The sequence below is a fragment of the Lissotriton vulgaris genome, chromosome 6, assembly GCF_964263255.1.
Source record: "Lissotriton vulgaris chromosome 6, aLisVul1.2, whole genome shotgun sequence".
Taxonomy (NCBI): domain Eukaryota; kingdom Metazoa; phylum Chordata; class Amphibia; order Caudata; family Salamandridae; genus Lissotriton; species Lissotriton vulgaris.
Window position 1 is genome coordinate 1056849450 of NC_141694.1, and position 17542 is coordinate 1056866991.

Genomic DNA, 17542 nt, shown 5'->3' on the forward strand with positions numbered 1-17542 from the left:
AGTCTGGAGCTGGGAGACGACTCAAAAAACAATGGTGTGGAGGGTCGAGGGGAATGTTTAACGACCTGTCTACTCGCTCCCCAAATACAGTAGAAAATACACAAGAGAGTAGATCAAGTCTGGAGGTGGTGTGTGTCTGGACATGTGACTGTGAAAAAATAGGATATAGTTGCAGATGAAACAAAAGACTGATTAGTCCCAAAGGTTTGAATAAATCCCATCAGACCACCCAGTTGGTGGAATTTCATCATGTGGGAGTTGATAATTATTCAAAACCACTCCCGACCATATTAGTGTCAGGATAACATAGAAAGTCTATGTCAGTCATTCCTCTACTTAGTAGTATTAATAAAGTGCAGTGCTCAAAATTATCGTGATGACTAAAATTGATTACTTAGACTCAGAGAATTTTCAAATAGAGATCTAGGTATCAGAAGTTTAAAAATTGGGGAGACGACTGCCTGGGGCGAGCCCGCCTTCAACAGCCAGTCGTCGAGATAGCGAAAGACTGAAACCCCTGATCTGCGCAGATGAGCTGCGACCACAGCCATCACTTTCGTGAACACCCGATGGGCGCTGGTAAGGCCAAACAGGAGCATGGTGAACTGAAAGTGCTCGTGGCATACTGTGAACCGCAGGTAACGCCGTGGGCCGTCAGTACGGGGGTATGAAAATAAGCGTCCTGCAAGTCCAACGCTACCATCCAGTCTTGCGGGTCTGGAGCAGACAAGACCTGAGCAAGTGTGAGCATCTTGAACTTCGCCTTCCGGAGGAAGCGATTGACGTTCTGAAGGTCTAAGATAGGACGCAGGCACTTGTCCTTCTTTGGAATCAAGAAGTAGTGGGAGTAACAACCACAACCTACTTCTGGCGTCGGAACGCGCTCAATGGCCCTCCTGGCCAAGAGGGCCACAACTTTCTGCTGGAGAAGTGCCAAGTGATCCCAACATGCTGTGGTACTGAGTTGGCATGGCTGGAGGGGCAGTCTCGAAGGGGAGATAGTAGCCCCTTCGGACCTTCTGTAAAACCCACCTTTCCGAAGTGATGTTGCGCCAGTGGGGGAGGTGATGGTGAATCCTGCCACCCACTTGCGTTTGGTGGGCCTGAAACACTGGACTAGGAAGGTCTGGAGGCAGTGGTGGCAAGGGAGGTGGTGGACTGACCTGCCCGATGGCCCCGTGACCTACCACAGCGGGTCCCACATCCCCGTGTGCTCTGAGACTCTTGCTGCGCAGGCCTGTGGCTTTGAAACAAACGTGTTTGGGCACCCCCCTAAAACGACGAAAGGAGCGAAAAGCAGAAGCCGAAAGGAGTGCGTGTGGCCGAAAGGCCCAAGGACTTGGCTGTAGCCCGCCGATCCTTAAAACGCTCCAACGCACTATCTGCCTTGTCGCCAAAAAGGCGAGTGCCATCAAAAGGCATGTCCATCAGAGTATTCTGGACATCCCCAGAAAAGCCAGTTGTCCTAAGCCAAGCGTAATGGAGTAGCGCTACTGTCGTGGAAGTCGCTCTGCCCAAGTTCACGAATCGTGAACTTGACTGCATCTCTCCCCTCAGTAATAGCTTGGGAAAGTACACTCCGGACACTGAGGCAGCACTTGCGCCACCGTATCTCACACAGAGTGGGAACAATGGCCCAAGGGGCATGTGGTGTTCACAGACCGCATCTCTGAACTGGCGGAAGAGAAAATCTTTTTCCCACACTGCTCCTGTTTCTTGGATTCCCTGTCCGGAGGTGCAGAAGGGAATGCACTTGGGGACGCAGAGGCTTGGACAACCAAACTCTCGGGTAGGTTGTTGGGAGAGGAAAATGGGGTCGCCCGGGGCCGGGCAATGGCGTCGGGCCACGTTCCTATCCACAGGAGCCCCTGTGATGTACCTGGACCAGGTGCCCAAAAGAACGTCGGAAAGTGCGTCATTGAAGGCCAGCAGTGGCTCCACAGAGAAAGCCGCCGGCCAAAGCACTTCTGTCAGGAGGTTAGTCCTGACAGCCACTGTAGGGAGCTTAAAGTGGAGAGCCTTGGCTTCCCTATGCAACACCACTGAAAAAGTACCACCCTCCTCTGTAACCACGGTAGAAGGAGACAGTTCACCAGGTTCTGGAGAAAAATCCAGTCCACCTGCGTCCTCCAAATCCTCTTCCCAGTCCGGGTCTAACTCGCATTGGGCTGCAAGAGGGTCTTCAGACACCTCCCAGTCCTCCCTGTCCCCCGTAACCTGCTGGGCAGGTGGAAAAGAAGGAGGAGGATGGAGAAAGGGATAGAAATTTCCTATTGACGTCGATCGGTCCGGCACCGTCTCCATGTCGTGTTGGAAGCCGGGGATGGCATCGGCCAGGGAGCTGGCCAACGCCGGCGGCTGTGCCATAGATGTCGGTGGAGGTCGTACGAGGCCAACCGAATTCAGCTGGGATCCATGCATGGATCCATGGGGTTCTTGCGGCACCGAGGCCAGAGCCATTGATGACATCGGGCCGGAGCCGGCAACAAAGAAGGGCGAGGACCCCCAGTTGGACCCGTGGAGCTTGAAGGCGCACTGGCAGGGCCCGACGGGCCAAAGAGGCGGGCCATGGCTGACAGAAATTCCTGCAGCTGGGCCGGAGTCACAAACGGATTTGGGAAGGGCTGGTAGGCCGTTGGCAAGTGCGTAGGCGCCACTGGAGCCACGGGGGTGACACCACCTGCACTCTCAGCCGTGTCGCGCGACAGGCTAGAGGAAGGCGAAGAGCGACGTTGCTTCTTCAACTTCTTGTGCTTCGCCTTAGCTGACCCCGAGTGCCAAGACTTCGTCGAACAATGGTGCCAGCTCCGCAAGCGGTCCCTGGACCTCCCATGGGACTCAAGCAACCTTCGGGACCGCTCCCTCAAAGTTTCAGAGGCATGGCCCGGCAGTCGGGGCATGACGCAGGGTCGTGGTCGTGCCCCAGGCACATGCCTCTCTAAATAAGCCTCCACTTATTATCGTCCCACTCCAATTTAGCTCTTACTTGAGGTTTTTTATTGGACTTTATCAGGTCTCTTACTATCTCAGTTGAGTTGGATCCAAGGGCAGACTCTAACTGCCATTTAAGCTGCCTGCACTCACGGTTAAAACAGACAGTCCGTGATGGTGCCTGGCAATTCTGCTGCGAGTGTGGAATAGGATCGCTAAATTGGGCAGCCAGTTGTTTAAAAAACTGGAATGTCCATGAGGAATATCTTCCTGTCATTTCCGGGTTGTTGAGCATGGCTCTAAATTTTACCAAACATGCACATAATTGGAGATTGAGGGACTGGAGCGTGGTCTCATCCAAAATCACCTTATGCTAACTTTGAGCAGCAATTATCGTTTGATGGGAGGAGTACTCTAGTCGATGTAAAAGTTCTGGGCCTAATGGAAGTCCCATTACAGGGTGATGTGGGGCTCATGCATAGAGGATTGTGGTCGCTATCTACACTTCATCCTACAAACATCTATTAACAATGGCCAGAGCCTTATGTCAATGAAGAAAGTAATCAATGCGGCTAATTCTCTCAGATCGATTAAATGTTTTGGCACCCATTTTATCTGACTTACTCCGCCCGTTTGTGGCCCTCAGCCCATACCCAAGGGTAATGGCTATTAGTTGCAGTGCTACTTGGAAGCATTTCCGGGCTGGAGGCAGATCAAGTTGGGGGACTAGCCACTAATCATCCTCTTCTCTTTCCTCAATATAACCCTCCTTTCTCAGAGGTTCGTCACGTCACGTTAAAATTGCCCGCTAAAATCAAACAATGCGAGAAGTGTCTTGCCCCGAAAAGCGCATCGAGATCTTGCAGGGTAGTGGACGTATCACCACCCCTAGTTCCTCTCACATAAAAAGTGGAGATGTCCAGGGTGCTACCTGTTTTCCCCTTTAATTGAATACTCAAAATATATGGGTTATTACAGGGGAGCTCTCAAACCTGCCAATTAAGTTCTATCATCACCCAAACTAGCAGTCCCCTTGCAGGACGGCCAACTTTTTTCTGGATAGCGGGCGATGAGACGCTAGGTAATCCGGCATATGTGATGGGGTAGTACTCCAGGTTTCTTGAAGTAAGCAGATGTGAAAAGATCCCATGAATTGGATTTAATGCAGAAGTGTCAGCTTTGTCTTTACCCCTGCCACGTTCCATGACCTGGGACATAGGGGTGTTAAGGGGGCTAGGTCTCGAGGTCAACACCTCAGCATGGGTCTGTCAATTATGGATTACAGAAGGTGGAATGCCCCCCATATGGTTAAACCCCAAAACATTCCAGACTGCTAGTGGTATTACAGCTCTCCTCAAGTGAGGATAAAGGGTCTGGAAAGTTCTTCGAAACTTGGGTTGGGGTAGGCCAGTTCAGTCAGTAGTTAGTGGCCAAAATCAAATATTGACCAGAATATAGAGTGCCTAAAGGGGGCTGATACTTGGATTGGATGATAGTGTTCCCCAATGGGCATGGTCTTGCTTCCAAAGAAACTAAGTTGTGAACCAACCTACCATCTACCAGGGTCAGTTCAATGTAATCTGTTGGACTATGGGGAGGGGGTTACCTACTTACTCGCAGAATGCCCTCCCTAATTACTGACCTATAACATCTGACATGCCTAATCCAGTGTGTTGCTTTGTTCCTAACTGAATCTTCACCATGCCACTTCTGGTTAGAGTTACTTTTTCTGACATTTGTCATATAGATCCCATCTGGTAATTTGGGGGGGCTCTGTGCACCTCTCTTTCTGGAATATTACTGCTGTTACTTCTAAACTGCGCATCATTATAGTGTTGTGTTTCACCATTACCAGAGGGCCCCTTGGTTGTGCACCGAGTGTCCCCCTGTTTCTCCGGAAACTTGTTACTCCTTATTTCTCGGAGATTAAACCTAGGAACTTAATTGCTAGAACTAGGCAGGCATTGAGGGTGTCCTGCCAGAAGCAAGACTGGATCCACTTCACTGGGTTTATCAGCCTGGCGGACTAGGGCAGTTGATTGGTCAGTGAGAATCCTGTTTTTAGCCAGTAGAAGGCTGACCTGGCCTTTCAGATCAAGTATTAGCAAATTAACGGACGCTACTTCTGCTCTTAAATTGCTGATGATTGATAGGACATTATCATCAGGCAAAGCTAGCTCACTATATGGTACATGTTTGGCCCCATGCTCATCCCCCACCCCCACCTCTTTGCTTTCACCTTCAACATTCATGCCTGCTCTCTCTGCTTTAGGGTCATCTAGCATAGCTGCGAGGGTTGCAAATCTGTTACTACCGAGGACGACTGAGCCCAGCTACTCATGTGGCTGTACGTTTGCTGGGCTTTCTGGTCTGACCATCTTGGCGACCTGTAATTTTGGAGAGTCAGGCCTTGTGGTACATATAGAGTACTTTTTGAAAATGTGGGGATATGGGGTGTGCATTTGGGCAATCTAAGAATGGCTGTTGTAGTTGGAGACTTGGGACTGCTAGCACTGCAAGTGACTGGAGGCACAGGAGAATCCAGTATTTTTACACATTCAGACACAAGACTGTCAAGTCTATCGAGAACGCAGTTGCCCCCAGCATGTTTTAAACCCTTCTTGGTTTACTTTACTTTCAAATGTGATTCCCCAAGTCCACCCTCAGTCACTTTCCTCTTCCCCATGTCCTACTAGATGGAATATCCAAAGGGCCTTAATTATGAGCCTCAGGTCAGCAACAGAACGCAGTTCTAGGGCTCAATTATAAGTGTTATAGTACCTTCAATGTCAATGTTGGTGTCAATGTTTTAGAGGGGTCGCCCAGCCCAGGCTCCTTTGGACTAGGATGGCAGCATATGGGCCCACCCTTGGCTCGGGCTCAGCCCACGTGCGTCACAACCTGCAGGGCCGTGAATTTGCTTGTAGGCACCTCCGGGCGCGTCAATGGTGCAGCAGGGAGACCAGGTAGTCTGAGAGGTGTAGTCCTCCCCTGGCTTGGTCTCTGCTGGTGGTATGGACTTCAGCAGCCACGGGCCGTGACGTTGCTTTTAGGCACTTCCGGGCACATCAGTTGTGGAGCAAGGAGACCGAGGAGTTTGGGAGCTGTAGTCCTCCCCTGGCACGGTCTCTGCGGGTGGTGTTTATATCAGCAACAAAGGATAAGAGAGCTTTTCCATGACAGTTAAAGGAGGAGCTGCCACCACTAGCGCCACAGACACTGTTATTGGTTCTCCTTGCCCCAGTTAGTTCTTTTATTATTCATTTACCTATGTTTCACCTCTCCCCACTATTAGAATATTTATTTTCCTTGTATATATTTTTATACTGTCTCCGTTTATTTCCAATCATCTATCTAATTTTGTAAAATTCTTGTTATCCCTGCATTCTCCTATTTTTCTAAGTTTCATGTTTCTGTAGCTGACTTCCACCTGTCTGTACTATTCTGTAGCTTTCTTCTGCTTTGTTACAAATCTTTTCCTCTCTACTGTAAAGATTGGAGACCCAAGTAAGCTAGTATATTCTTCACCACGCATGTTTGTTGAGAAGGGTTTATTTTTCCTGCTCATGATCAAACAGTTAAAACAATAGAGTGGCCATGGTCATGGTGAGCCCCACTCACCCCCAATGTTGTGCTATAATTAATTTGTGTACCAGCAGTTTCCATGACAGTGCAGCATGGCAGGAAAGTATGAGGTCCCACATTTTGCATTTGCCAATCAACACTGTATGTCCTTTATTGAGCATTTATCCACTCCTTCATTGTACTTTAATGACTCAGTCATCATAGCTCTGCCCCTCTATTACAAAAACATTTTTATTGGCCTGACTACCGGCTTTTCCAACATTGTGAACCAATGGCAATAAACGGACCAAAGTGATAATATTGATAGAAGATACTGCTAACTGAACTCAAATGAGGTGTTGCAGTTGTATTTTTAAAAAAAAGTATTAATAAAGGGAGGCATATCTGGCGTAAAAAAAGGAGTCATTTTTTTCTAGCTGCACAGACCGTGAATGCCGAGGCCAGCAGCAGTGCCAGTGCAGTTGTTGTGGAAGAGGAGTTGGAGGGGGTCCCAGCGGAAGTAGGGATGGTTAGTGGTAAATCACATTGCTTGCTCATTGATAGATTAAGTATACTCACTGTATTTGTTAAGCGAGGCAGATATCCCACTTATCAGCATGCATCACTTCCCTGCCCACAGCATTTTGCCACCCGGGCCGTTAACTCCAGCATGTTTCAAGTTGGCACTGCAGTGTTGGCTGTGTAATGTGCCTTTGATTCAGTTAATACAGCATTTACAAAGTTTTCAATGCATTACAAACTGAAAACAGGGTGCGTTTCCCACTGACCACTCATTTACCCACTACTAGTACTTTACTCATGTATTCTTTCCTAAGTTTTTTCCCAGCCCACGAGAAACATTTAAAAATCCATTCTTGGCATGTGCCAAATTTTCAAGTCAACTGATTCATGTATATATATTTCATGTCTTCCATAATGGACTTATGGTTACGCCTGTTCACATTTTTCCCTTTCATCATTTGCCAAATACAATGATTGACTAAGCCACTGCTTAGCACAGATCAGTGACACTCAACTATTCCATAGCAAAACCTCTACCTACCTCAATCCCTCTAACATACCCTGCAGTAGAGTAAGTTTCCTTGCTGCCAAGAAAAGGTATTTGTTGAAAATAATTTGTGGTGGAGAAAGAGGCCAGGGAGTCAAGTGGGACTAAGTGCCTGATTTAGATTTTGGCAATGGGATACTCTTTGATGAACGTGACAAATAAAAGCATCCCTGTTCCCATTTCCCTGTACTGCAGTACATCAATTTTTCTCCTGTTTACTTATGAAAGCCAGGATATCTGAGTTTTATATGTGATGTGTGTGACGTATTGTTATTGTTCATCTGCCTCTTTGGAGTCAGGGTAGCAATTGAAAGCAATTGGAGAAGAGTAGGGCAATTGGAATTAAATTAAGATAATACATTGTCCATTACAGCTACATGCTGAGAGTAGCAAAGAACCGGATGCGCTAGCATGCCTCTATTAATTAAGCCAAGAAGAAGAATACTTGTGCTGCATAGAGAGCAATGCCTTACTCAATGATGAGAGGTGATTTATTTTTAGTTTTTTTCACACAAAGTGTTAGTTTAGTTTTTTGTTTACTAGGAAATCTTTTAAAAGAAAAAAATCACTTTGTTTTAATCTTTTGGTATATTATTCTAGCTTAATTCCTTAGAGCCAGTCAGTGCTTCTTTTATGTGAGGCATTTGTATGGCAACCTTGGCCCTGTGACTAACCACATCAAAAATTTCAATCGTCCTAACTAGCAATATACTGCTACTGTGCCACTAGCAACTATATAAACACGTGTTTACACAAAGCATTATTTACAATTTGTCTTTTTTCTATTTTTTTTCTTCAAATTGCTTCTCCTGCTGGTCCACCATCTTGGCAGGAGATAGGAGTCTGGCTGCGGCAGTAGCAGGTGTAGGCCATCCAGGCTAAATATTGCTGGCTGGTGGCTCTGGAGGAGGAGGCCTCTGCCATTACTGCCCCAGCCCCAGTTCCTCCAGCCAGCCGACAGCACCTACAACCCTGCCACAACATTGACAGCGCTGCCTGCAGCTGGGATCCCTCTCCCAATCCACCACCGCTGCCTCAACCAGACCGCTTCCAAAGCCACATGGTCCATGAGCTGGTACGGCTTCGCCAAGAGGGAGCAAGCCTTGACTCCAAAGTTGATGCCCTGAAATGGCCTTTTTTTATTCTCTGCTTTGGTGGGAGGGAGTTTTGTTGTAGGTGGAGTGGGAAAGGTGGGCTTTTGGGCATTCTTTCTTTTGGACATTGATTGGGACAAGGTGATGTTTGGGGAGATGAGTGGGCCTGTTGTGGGTGGAGAGGGTGAGATGTACACTTTTAGTGATTAAAAAATTAAAGTGAAATCATTATTTTACTTTGTGCCTCAAATATTTTTGGGTGTTTTACTTTGCACTGTTGCCTTTTAGTGCAGCCTGTTTTTCAATTCTACTTTTAAAAGTTTATACAAGTTAGTTACACGAATGTCCAAAAACCCTCTGTTACTTTATTGGCCATCAGAGGGGGATTGCTATTGCCTGTATTTCTTACAACAACTTAGATAAACAGCATCTTCCGTAGAAGTTAGTTACTAACTAAACTAGTACACTTCACCTCATAGTTCTCTTACTTAAATGGATGAAATGATGGCTGCTCCTTCTCTCAGTCTTCTTACTACAGGGTTTCCCAGGGTTCTTAATTAATAGTGGTGGTAGTAGTAGCAGGCTAGCGCGCTAACAGGGTCTCACTTCCACCTCGGTGAACTCCAACTGTAGAATTAACCAAAGGATAATCCATCACTGGCAACTAGATTGAAAGAAACACAGAGTTAGTGGGATATATTATATTGATATCATAAGTTTAGAAAGATTGAGATCACACTATCACCATGACACAACAATTAAGACCTGATTTTGTAACAAAAACTAGCAACAGTAACTTTTGAACAATTGGGAGAAGTGGAGAAGTGGAGCAGTGTGGCTCAATGGTTAGAGCGGCAGACCCTGATGCAGAGGTCTAGCCCGGGACCAGGGTTCAATTCCCCGACTCGGCTGGTCTTGGGCTCAAAATTCCACGGACCTGATAATTCTCGCCTCGGTGCCTATTGAAATCATGGAGTCCCACTCTGCAACTCTGGGCAATAGCTTGCTTAATCTCCACAACGGCCCCCACAACGCTAAGGATGCCTGGCCTCCACCTTGGGGGTACCCAGGAGTGGACGCCTCACAGGGAAAGCCAGGATGGGTTCCACAGCGGTATTCGTACAAGCGCCTTGAGACCCTTGCGGGTGAGTAGTGCGCTATAAAAGTATCAATTTACATATTTAATTAAAACTAAACATACAAAATCCTCAAGTCAGGAGAAGTGGGCTCAAAGTCAGCAGTAAACAAGGTTAAGTGTTTATGCAACACAAGGCCTGAATGATGTTCGTTTATTGCTAAAATAGGGACCCCATTTATGCATGTATGGGTAAGTGGGGCTGGTGTGGGCTATTACTCAAGTTATAGAAGATCACACAGTGAGTTGGTGTCGCTTTGACCATATCCGCTTCATCAAGTGTATGATCCATTTATGGTGCAAATTAAATAACATCTCAATAAATCACATAGCCTGGGAAAAGAGGGTTAGGGGTTTTATAAATGGATGGGAAAGGGGATTTGGGATAAAGGTGTGACAAAGACAAACACCGCACAACAACAATATTAATCAGAGCTGTGAGCAGCACATCATCTTCAATCTGTTGTGAAAGGAAATGATGGAATGTGTACGACGCATGTCAGTTAAATGCATTGCAAACAGTCCATCAGCCCCAGGGAACCAAGGTATTATATATCTAAATGTTCTGTCATCTAGGTTTGAAAAATAGTAAATACAAATTATGGAGAAGTAAATCCAAGCAGTTCTAAAGTTTATGATTATGCAAAGAAAAATTAAACTATATTGCAAAATTGGGCGGTACATCTGTATTCTTCTCAGAATCTCCGTCACTCTTGGGTGCCAGGCTGAACTGGTCCAGTATGGTAAGCAGAAGTGTTATGGAGCTTTTTCCTTTTGTGCTGGAGAAGACTAAGGCCTACAGATTGTAAAACAGAAACAATATTATAGGATCAAGGAGAAGGACAGACGGTAAGCTTTATGAGGAGTGTACCAAGACTGAGAGCAAGACCATAGGCTGCTGCTGCAAATAATTAACAGAGAAGGAATAGCAATTTTACAACCACTCATGGACAAGTACTAGCTGCATGTACTGGGCTGATCAATCTCTCAACTGTCATCATAGCATTTAGCAGAGTGCGTGCATCATGTGATGATGTGACATCACATGTCTTTCTCCAGTTACAACAACAGGCCTCCCCGACCACAACCACATAATAGAGCAGTTTCACATTTGAGCCAATACAACACACACTCAGCAGCATTTCACAAATCAACACACTTCTCTCCAGTCTACAAAGCTGAGTAGGCCTCTTGGAGTCAACCTCATGTTGGTTTTCCTGAAGTCAATAACTTCCTTCTTCTCTTGCAGGGTATTATCATGTATAGTCATTAGCCATAAGCGCTGAATAGTCCGACCCATGTGCTGGGATCGTGGAGCAGTATATATATATATATATATATATATATAAAGTGTAGATTTTCTCCTTTCTTCAGGAAAGCCTGCAAAGACGCTTAAGAAAAAGGGACAGATTATGCTGCCTATTTTCCTAGGCTACACTAGCCAGGTTCTTCATCTTGAAGAGAAAATAGGGGCCAGAATAAACAATTTTCAGATCATTTTAGTGTCAACCAGTATAAATATCTCTCACAAACGCTTTTTTATGATAGCTATAAAAGGAGCAGGACAGAGTAGCCTCATAGACTGTCATTATATGTCTAAAAAAGAACACTGTGCCTTTAAGGAACCAGGCACCACAAGTATCCCATCATGCATAGCAGGTGGCAGTTTTTTTCTTTTTTACTCCTGCTGTCAGGATCCTCGTGCATTGAGCTCGACCAAAATTGTTTTTTTTTCAAAATTCTTTATTGAATTTTGCTAGTTACTGTTTTATTTGATGTCTTTTGTCTCTCCCCGCCTGTTTCTGTATTTTTCTGAAATTACAAGCATTTTGTCAAGAAAATACCATCTCTTTAATAAGTGCCCAGCTTGTGGGAGACACAAGGCCAAGACAGACCCTCTTGATGTCTGTATAATCTGTCATCCAAAGGACCATGTCCCTGAGTCTTGCCAACACTGCAGAAACTTTACCAGACGTACCCTGAAAGACTCGGAGAAGATTCGCCTTCATGGGACTGAGGAGCGTAAAAGGCTACAATCTCAGTCTGAAGGTGAGACATCAGGGAATGGAGAGGGTAGAACCTCTACCAGGGCTCTGTTACCAGCCTCTATGGAGTGTGCCAAGAAGAAAGGGGCTCAAAAACAACATCGGTCCCGGTTGACTTCGAGGACGTCGAGGTTGAGAAGAGGTATGGCGCTGACCTGTTTGCCGTCGATACAAGGTTTGACATCGCAAGCACCGAAGATCAGCGTAGAGGCCAGGTTTATCGAGGTCGTCCCTTGCCTCGCGGACACGCAGGCCGCATTCGAAGACTCCATTAAGATCGCCGTCGAGGTCCAGGTCGCCCTTCAAAGCATCGCCGGAGATTGACGTTGAGGCATACTCGAAGTTTGACTTCGTCGCATACTCGAAGATCAACTTTGAGGCACTCTCCGACATTGAGAGGCCATCGACATTCACCATCGACAAGGAGGTCAACGCTGAGGCATCCAGGATCGTCGATGTCGAGAACTCAATCGACGTCGCCCAGGCTTGAGGTGACTAGGAAGAAGAGAAGGTGCATTTACTCCTCACTTGACTCTGAGTATTCTAGAACAAACTCCCCGTCTTCTTAGCATCATCTAGCACCGCCTTTAACTCCTCCACCTCCTCTGCCGTCTCCTCTGCCTCCTCCTCCACCTCCTCCGCCACCTCCACCTAGGTCTCCTCCACCACAAGCTCCAGTAACACTACAGAGATCAAGGTCTAGATCCCGCCATCATTCTAAGCGCCATCACCATCAATCAATCAATCAAACATTTTTAGAGCGCACTAATCACCCGTGAGGGTCTCAAGGCGCTTGGGTGTCCGTCCTTCTGGTTCCTGTGAGGATCCATCTGTAGATCTTGTGAAGCATGCGGAGGATGTTGAAGCAAGAGGAGGAGACGGCGGTAATTTGCTGAGTCATTGATAGCGATGAGTCCAGGATGAATCCCAGGTTGTGTGCGTGGTCAGTGGGTGTTGGTGCGGCTCCTAGCTCTGGCGGCCACCAGGAGTCATCCCAGGTGGAGGGGGTGGTGCAGAGGATGAGGACCTCTGTCTTGTCTGAGCTTAGTTTCAGGCTACTGTTCAGCATCCATTCGGCGACGGCCTTCATTCCTTCGTGGAGGTTGGATTTGGCGGTGGGGGGGTCCTTGGTGAGTGAGAGGATCAGCTGGGTGTCGTCAGCGTAGGAGATGATGTTGAGGTTGTGTGATCGGACGATGTTGGCGAGCGGTGCCATGTTGACGTTGAAAAGGGTTGGGCCGAGGGATGATCCTTGGGGTACGTTGCAGGAGATCTTGGTGGCTTAGATCAAAATGGGAGGAGACCTCTGTGTTCTGTCGTTGAGGAAGGAGGTGATCCAGTCCAGGGCTTTGTCATGGATCCCTGCGATGTGGAGGCGTGTACGTAGGGTGTGGTGGCAGATGGTGTCAAAGGCGGCCGAGAGGTCCAGGAGGATGAGGGCCACGGTTTCGCCGTTGTCCAGTAGGGTCCTGATGTCGTTGTTGGCAGCGATTAGGGCGGTTTCGCCGTTGTGATTGCTGAGGAATCCGGATTGGGATGGGTCCAGTATGTTATTCTTCTCAAGGAAGTGGGTCAGTTGCCTGTTGACGATCTTCTCGATGACTTTCGCCGGGAATGGGAGCTGGGAGATGGGCCGGAAGTTCTTGAGGTCTTTTGGGTTCGCTGTGGGTTTCTTGAGTAGGGCGTTGATCTGGGCGTGCTTCCAGCTTTCCGGGAAGGTGGCGGTCTCGAAGTAGCTATTGATGATCTTCCGGAGTTGGGGTGCGATTATGTGGTTTGCTTTGTTGAAGATGTGGTGAGGGCATGGGGTCGGATGGTGAGCCGGAGTGGATGGTGTTCATGGTTTTAATGCTGTTGTTGTCGTTGATGTGGGTCGAGGAGAGCAGCTCTCGAAATATTTCGACTTCTTCTCAACGTTCCCATCATCGTCGTCGTCATCATTCACGCTCAAGATCCTCTATGTCTGCTCGTCGTTACTCTCCAACACTAAATGACTCCCACCACCAGGTATTTCACCGGTAGATGATTGTGAACCGAAGGCGGTCCCTACCTTGAATAACCCGATGCTTCCCCCAGGGTCCCGAGACTCCCGGACCGATCCGACGGCGTCCCTGGCAACCCGGACACCATTGTTTTCTTCCTCATTGCAGGACCCAATCCGGAAGGACCGGAAACCGGAAGGATTCCCGAGTGACCCCGGAAGTCCCACCCTCTACCCAACGACGGATGAAAGAAAAGGAGGAAACGACGGCGGCGGTATGTGCAGAGAGTTCGACTCGTGGCAGAAAACGGACGGCGGCACCCCTGTAGAGCGGAACGAAGAAGGAGAAGACGACGAGGTCTGGACGGAGGACTGGTGGAGTCCTGTGGAGGACGCTGGAGAGCGGCCGTAGCTCGCGGGAGAGCTACGGCAGGACCATGTGAGTAACAAACCCCTCCTGTGTAATTAGAGTGTGAATAATCCTAGTGTAAACTGCCCCCACAACCCCATCTAGGACTCACTGAGCACTGTATATAGAATAAAGCCACCCTGACCACTGTAATTAGCGTAAAGCACTTCTTCACGATCTGGCACCTGTACGATACGCCTTGCATGGACTCTATCCTCCGACACCCTCCTCTTCTTCCCGACCGTATACTCCCCTCCCCACCTCCCTCACTGTCCGCTTTTTCTTACGCACTCCCGGTGACGGCATTAGGTACCCGAGCCATATGTGGGACCTGCAACTAAGGACCTTCCGTGTCGGAGACACCCCTACCAGACTCTTGTGTACCCTTGACTTTGTGCACAACCCAATAAACAGACATAGCTCACTATATACGGCCTCCACGCCTGTTTTTCCGGCCCGCACTCGCCCCACGACAACAGTTGGTGTCAGAAGTGGGATCGTCCGGAAGCATGGAGGCCACAGTACAGAAGCTCGCAGAGACCCAGGAACAACTGGGGAAAATGATGAAACAATTTCTCAAAACCGCCGAGGATGACCGAGGCCAGTTGCATGACGTATTGAAGGGTCAGGGGGCGGCCCAGGACCAAGCTATGGGAAAGCTCACCGACGTACTAGGCCAGCAAAGACCGGTCACTTCCCTCCCCTCCGTGGTCCTTCAAAAGTACGTCCCGGGAGAGGCCCCGGACTTCTTTTTTACAAATTTCGAGCGGCTGGCCCAAGCTGCTGCCTGGCCCCCTGATCGATGGGGACATTATCTTGGACCCCTACTGACCGGTGAATTACAAGCAGCGTATCAACAGGCCAACGTACAGGGCCAAACACCTTATGCCGATATAAAAACTTGTATCCTGGAACGGCTGGGTATAGATGATGAGACTTACAGGGTGAGGCTCCGCCAAGCCAAAGAAGGACCACAAGAAACACCAAGGGCCCTCTCTTTTCGCATCCGGGACCTGACCGATCGCTGGTTGCGGCCTGCCTCCTCCACGAAAGAAGAAATCCTCTCCAAAATATATTTGGAACAATTCCTTGCTTCCCTGCATCCCTCAACTCAAAAATGGGTTCGCCAACACGCCCGTCTCACCCTTGAGAGTGCGGTTGAAATCGCCAGCGCTTACAGCCGCGACCAAGACTTTCAGAGGCCCAAAGACGAGCATCCACATCGTTCTCAGCCACACACTGGGACCCGACCACCGAGACCTCCCCTACCCAAGAAGCCGGAACTACCCCCTTTGTTCCCATACCCGGTTGTACCGCGGGCACCCCCACCCGGTCCCCAGTGCTATCACTGTGGAGGATATGGACACATTGCGCGAGTGTGTCCCCAGAAAGACGAACCAATGGAGGTGGGTCTCGCCAAGAATTACGTATGCTTCCCCACAGATCCTAGCCCTCCTAGATTTCATTGCCCAGTACGGATTGAGGGACACCCTGTTCTAGCCCTTGCTGATACAGGCTGCAGACAAAGTGTACTCCGTCCATAAGAGCTACCAAACCCTGTGGGACCAGTAACCGGTACGGTAGCCATCCAGTGTGTACATGGAGACACAAAACTATACCCCACCGCCAGGGTTCGGGTTCAACACCCGACTGATCAGGGTACTACGCTCACCGTTGGCCTCATTCCGTCCCTCCCGGAGCAAGTGATACTGGGCAGTGATTACTCTGGACTACCTCGTCTTCTCCATGAGACCACCAACTCCCTGGAAAAGTGGTGGTTGGAGGCCCCGTTTCCACACGACCAACTAAGTCAAGAGGCTTCGGGTAAACCATACAAATCGAAAACCCAAAAGAAGAAAGAGAAAAGGAACCATGCCACTGTCCTTCCCGTCAGAGTGGAAGAACACCCCTGGGAAACCGACAGGGAGTTCCGAGCCGCCCAACAGGAGGATCCTGTCCTCCAAGATGCCTGGAGTCGTGCTCTCGAGCACGAAGACCCTTTACAAGTAGGTCCCTATTTCTTTAGAAAGAACGGCCTATTGTACAGGAAGGGAGGGGCACAACAACCACCCCAGCTGCTGATCCCGGGACCCTTCCGAGACAAGGTGTTGTTTCTCGCCCATAGCCATCTGCTGGGAGGCCACTTTAGCGACGAGAAGACAGGACAGGCTATCTTGGAGAAATTCTATTGGCCAGGGGTCTACCAGCAAATAAAACTGTACTGCCGAACCTGCCCGGTGTGCCAAAAGAATAGCAGGTATCGACCCCCGAGAGTGCCCTTACAGCCTCTACCCCTGATCGATATCCCCTTCAGTAGAGTAGGGATGGACATTATAGGCCCCCTGTTGCCCTCCAGAACCGGTTGTCGATACGCTTTAGTACTGGTCGATTACGCCACCCGCTTCCCTGAAGCAGTACCCCTAAGACAACCTACAACTCAGAACATTGCTAAAGCCTTGACCTCGATTTTCTGTAGGGTAGGCTTCCCTAGAGAAATATTGACTGACCAGGGGACCCCCTTCGTGTCCACCTTGATGAGGCAGGTGTGTTCACGACTCGGTATTAAGCAGATAAGGACCTCCGCTTACCACCCCCAGACAGATGGGTTGGTGGAGCGCTACAACGCCACTCTAAAGACTACCCTAAAAAAACTGTTGGCCTTGAGAGCAGAAGGTGGGAGGAGATGCTACCCCTGGCTCTGTTTGCGATCCGCTGCAAGGTTCAGAGCAGCACTGGATATTCGCCCTATGAGCTCCTATTTGGGCGACCCCCACGAACCCTGTTGGATATGGCTAAAGAAGCCTGGGAGGCCGAACCCGACCGAACCAGACCGCTCCCTGAGTACGTAGAAAACCTCAAGACACATTTGGGACAAATACGGGACATAGTCAGGCAGAATATGACGACTGCACAAGCCAATCAGAAGCACCAGTACGATAAAGGTACCAAACCCCGGTCTTTTGCCCCAGGTGACCTGGTCCTTCTCTTAATCCCATCCTCGGATCACAAACTACTGGGACAATGGCAGGGCCCGTTTACTGTCCTGCGACAAGTAACACCGGTCACCTACGAGGTGGAAACAGACCCTAACAGACATATCACCCAGATTTACCACGTGAATCTGCTGAAGGCCTGGGTCGGTCCTCTCCCTGTACTAACTGGTACCAATCCCGAACTAGCTTTGTCTTATGAGGCCTGCATTGATCCGGATCTCCCCGAAAACCAAAGACAGCATCTACGGACATCCTTACGTTCGTTACAAAAGATCTTCTCTACCCCCCCGGGTCGCACCTGGGTAATTGAACATTCCATCA

At 48.7% G+C, this 17542-nt stretch overlaps 1 pseudogene; it reads left to right on the forward strand.

Moving 5' to 3' along the window:
* The first annotated feature begins 14737 nt into the window (after window positions 1-14737).
* LOC147708407 (uncharacterized) lies at window positions 14738-16545 on the forward strand (annotated as a pseudogene).
* Window positions 16546-17542: the final 997 nt, after the last annotated feature.